Source organism: Arachis ipaensis, chromosome B10, assembly GCF_000816755.2.
Source record: "Arachis ipaensis cultivar K30076 chromosome B10, Araip1.1, whole genome shotgun sequence".
Taxonomy (NCBI): Eukaryota; Viridiplantae; Streptophyta; class Magnoliopsida; order Fabales; family Fabaceae; genus Arachis; species Arachis ipaensis.
Genome location: NC_029794.2, coordinates 20,601,192 through 20,606,050, shown reverse-complemented (window position 1 = coordinate 20,606,050; position 4,859 = coordinate 20,601,192). Strand labels below are relative to the sequence as shown.

Sequence of the window (4,859 nt, the reverse complement as noted above, 5' to 3'; positions counted from 1 at the left end):
AATCTTATAATACTCTTTTACCTAAAAAAAACTTTTAAATTATAATCTCTTCCGCCGTCATGTATTTTTCTCTACTCAAGCCAAGATCTAATGTTATATCTATTTCGCCGTCGCCTCCTATACTCTATTTCGATCGCCAAATATTGCACTCTTGCTAACAACGTAGGGCGATTTTGCTACCTCACCTTCATTATCATTACGCCTTGATCCACTGCCATAGTGATAGTTGTGAACCACCAAAAGACAATGAATGATGATAAATTAGATCTGGATAAAAACAGATAATAACGAACCCAAAAAATTTTAATAGTACGGACAAAAATACAATAATATAATTTTTATCAAACATCCGTATTTATATTATATATAATAGAATATGAAAATTAGAAAGAGTTATTTGTACAAATTTCTTTCCTAAACTACCATCTTTTTATATATATAATGTAATACCCTAACTACCAAAGCTCACGCTTCCAGCTGCGCAACTCTGATAGCTCGGACATTACGACGACACTTATACTATTTAATACTAAAATATGAGCCTGTTTAAAATTTTAAACCGCAATACCGATCCAAAGAGAATACTTTCGTTCGATAACGTACATTAACAGAATACCATACAACTTACAAAAGCTCATAAGGAGTACATCCATATATATACACATATATAATATAAGTAATATTACAAGCATTAGACAATACAATTCCTATCCCTCTTACAGAATATCTCAAGATAAAGGCGAGGGTACAGATAATAGTCTAAAGCAATACAGAGTATTTCAACAACAACTAAATAAACTCTTCGTGACTTCTGCGCCCATATCCTGAAAGGGAAAAAATTATAGGGGGGTGAGAACATCATCCTTGAAAGGGTTCTCAGTAGAGGGTTTTTGGGAATTACTGTAATAGGATACGTGAAGATAAATCGTACTAGTGATTAATAACCGTCTTATGCCTCCTTTTCAAAAACAACGGTTTACAATAAAAGTAAAGTCTAAAAATCTTTCTGAAAGAAGAACCGTTCAATTCTCAAAAACATCAAAAGCCTTTCAAAAAGGTTTATCTATATTGAACCAAAATAGCCTTTCATACATTTCCAAACCATAACCACAAAACCGAAATCAACCATCGGTCCATCTCAATTCAACCACAGCCCTAGGCCCAAACAATCCAACCATCAACCAATCACCACAGTCCAACAGAGTCCCAGTAGCAAACACAAATAGGAAGATGCAAGCACAAACAAACAGTTATTGCAAGTAGAACAATTACCAATTATTCACATAGGCAAACTAAGTATAATATGCACACCCAAATAATGTCACATAGATGCATATGATGCATGCCTGTCCCTAGTGGCTGATGATATCATCTGTCGGTTATAGAGCCAACCCGACAAGTCCTGGTAGCTAACCATTGGACTGTCCCTCTATCGCGCATCCCCAACTCGAGTTATACTCAATATAAACTTGATCATAATCATGATCCATATCCATCACCTTCACTGGTGAATATTTATGGGGGCGAGCTCATCCGGGCCTTTCACAGTGCCCGACCACACTTACGACATAGGGTCACAAGAGCTTCGAGTCTCAACCTGGAGCATGTGGTGGCTAGCCACTGCTTCCTCCCAGGGAAACCCTCATCTCCGATGGTGGAAGTGCAACATTCACATTTATCAATGATTCAGCATAAACATGCATTCAATCTCATCCTCTTTTCAAAACCTCCATAACCATGGAAAGTTAAAGATTCATTTTGAAATATTCAAAATCATCCATCCAACAATAGGATTTTATAACAAAGTTTCTCGGCAGAGTCCCAAGTCTTTAGGGGAGAATAACATAACTCACTTCACCAAATTCATTTAAAATCATTAAAACATTGGCTTTCCGATTTGAGTAGGAAAATAGGATCTAAGCCAAACCGAGTCATGTAATCATTTACTTCTTTCAAAGCTGTTTCCTTTACTTAGGCAAAAACCAACTTCAACCCCCATGATAAATTCTAGAACGTTTCAATTGTTCAAAATTGCTTTAGTCTTGCAAGAATTCAGAATTCAAAGAGTACTTAAAACCTTTCTCAAAACATTTCAAAATAAAACTTATCAATAAACATTCAGGTCCTTTCAAAATCATTAAAACTCCTTTAATTGAAACCCTCAAGTCAAATTCAAAGGCATTGTCCTTGTCACATTTAAAACAGCTTTAAAACATAAGTTTCATCTAAATAACTTTCTCCTGAAAGAGATACAACCTTTCTTAAGAAGTAAGACTAAATCACAATTTCCTCTTTAATAATTCATTTCAAAAGCATGAATCATCCTTTTCTTGATAATTCAAATAAAATAGTAGAAGTCTTTAACTCATCATTTTTCCAAACAACATTTTAATAAAGACTCAGATTTTATAGAAATTCCGGCAGCATCTCCCCTAAAACTTAGACTTTGCCACCCGGTTCGGGTCCCAACAAAACCATTCCACAATCCTTTTCCAACAGCCCGAATTCCAAAATCAGTTCAAGGCAAGCCAAATCCAACAGTCATCTCAATTCCATATTTCAAGGAAACCGTTTCAAAAATCAAATCGTTATCAGCCGAATAGACTCATTTCCAAAGCTTTAAAGAAACGGTTCAGTAACAATCATTTATCAAAAACCAGATCATTTAAAGCAAGCCAGGCTGAATTCAAGAGTGTATTCTATTTTTCACATCATCAAAATAATTGACTCAATTCAAACCAATCCTCAACGGATTAAACTCCGATTTCAAATCTTTTAAAGAATCAACTTCAAAACATTACATTTCACAAAGTCGCACAACAATTCAACCAAACCAACATCCATAATCACTCGAGTCAATCAAATGACACATAAGGCAGATACAATCACCAAATACACAATATCTCACAACAGTATCCATATGTAATAATTCCAATATATAAGAATATAGTTTTTGGAAAGCGCCCCTACCTCAAAACACAATTCCATAACTCAAACGCCTCACAGAGTCCTTTCTGCCTCAACCCGAACTGACGGCAACCAAAACCTCAGCTCCAAGCCACTTTCGCAACAGTCTCAACAACTCTAATCGCAACATACAACAACCAAAACTCAATCTTATAGCAATTAACGCCATAAACCTCAGCGTGAGATTACAGAACAGTAACGAAAGGGCTTTCAAATCGAAACGCTTACCGAACTGAAGAAGGAACGGCTGAACCGAAACAGCGACGGTCTTCGAGCCGGTTCAGCGGCAACTCAGCAGCCACCTCAAGCGGCAGCGGCGACAAATTCCGATCACGACAACTGGAACCAACACGCAGTGACTATAATATCTTCGGAATTCAAAAAGGACAGAAACCACAATTAAAACCCTTACCGACAAACTTTTCCAGCGACGGCAGCAGGGTCTCAAGTGGTAGAAACTCATCCTGGAGCTCCGGCGGTGATCCTGGAAGCCACATAACCACTCCCGGCGGTCAGAAACACAGAGGCGCAGCTTACCCCTCCGAAAGCGACACCTACGGAGGCCTGAACCCTTTTCCGGCGGCGGTGAGACCTCTAACAGCGCCGGCGTGGCTCACTCTGCTCCATAGCACAACGGCGCCTGACCATTCCCCCACCGCGAGCTCTCTGCCTCTCGCTATCCTTCGTGGCGGCTTTGGTGGCCGTTCCTGACGGCGATGGCAGTAGGGGTGGCAGAACAAACCACCATCGTGCCTCATCCTCCCCGCAACCTCCTTCTCTCTCCTCGAAGCTCGACGGCGGCATCAATCCGAGGCGACGGCGATAGCACATGGCGGCGCAGCTCTGCGCGGTGGGTCGCACTCCTCCTTGCGTGACAGAGGCGCAACTGCTGGCTCCAGGAACGGGACGAAGACGCGGTGACCCCGACGGCAACTGGGCGCAGCCCGTGGCTCCATGGGTGGCGGCAATGCCGTGAGCTCCCCTTCTTCTCTCCTCTGCCGCGTGGCTTCTTCCCCCTTGCTCGGTTCTGGTCCTCGTGATGGCGGCGAGCGGCGAGCAGCTCGGCAGTGACGGTGAGGTCTGCCGGCGCCAGCCCGCGCCTCTCTTCCTCCCCTGCTTCCCTCTGCGTTCCCTGTTTCCTCCTGGCCCTTTTCTCTCTTTTGTTTCTTCTGGTAGCAGCTGTTGCTGATGTAGTGTTAGGTGCGTGTGTGTGTTGGGTTCAGGGGAACCGGGTAGGGTTTTTCAGGGTTAGGATTCATTTTCAAAAATTAGGGTTAAGGGCATTTTAGTAATTTCACTTAAAAATAGGTATAATGTAGTAATTAGAAATAAATTCTAATTCAACAATAATAGTGCATAAAATACTATTTGCTCATCAATTTCACACTTTATTTTCAATAAAATGTCCAAATCTAAAAATTAGAAATAATATAATTAATTTCTCTATTTTCCAAAATAGCAGTATTAATATTTAAAATATTAATTATTTAATCCAAATCATGTAAAACCCCTCTTATTTCATAACTGCCAAATTCATAATCTGAATATAGAAAATAACCCAATAATTATAAAATTGGATAAAAATCATAACTCGTCTCAAATTCAATAAATCAAAACTTGCCTTAATTATCTTTAATAAAATGATTTCCGAAAATAAGGCTATAAATAACTATATGATTTGAGACTTGATCATAATAAGACTTTTCAAAAGTTTTGGGTCTTACATAATATATAAAAACAAAATTTTTTTTTTGGCTAATTATTTTCAGGATTTGACTCAAAATCCCTTAATTAGATTATAAGTAATTTGTCATAATAACTAATTCTGTTTTTATTATTTTTATACAAATTTAATAAATAAAAGAGTAAATAAATAGCCACATTAACACCTA

At 38.9% G+C, this 4,859-nt stretch overlaps 1 long non-coding RNA gene across 1 annotated transcript in view; it reads right to left on the bottom strand.

Annotated features, from left to right (window-relative positions):
* Nucleotides 3,045-4,859, bottom strand: part of LOC110268182 — a 12,956-nt gene continuing 11,141 nt past the window's right edge. The window contains exons 2-4 of the long non-coding RNA XR_002356287.1: nucleotides 3,738-3,743; nucleotides 3,380-3,499; nucleotides 3,045-3,306 (exon numbers count right to left, since the gene is read on the bottom strand). This is a non-coding gene — a long non-coding RNA (uncharacterized LOC110268182). The remainder of the gene's footprint in view (nucleotides 3,307-3,379; nucleotides 3,500-3,737; nucleotides 3,744-4,859) is intronic.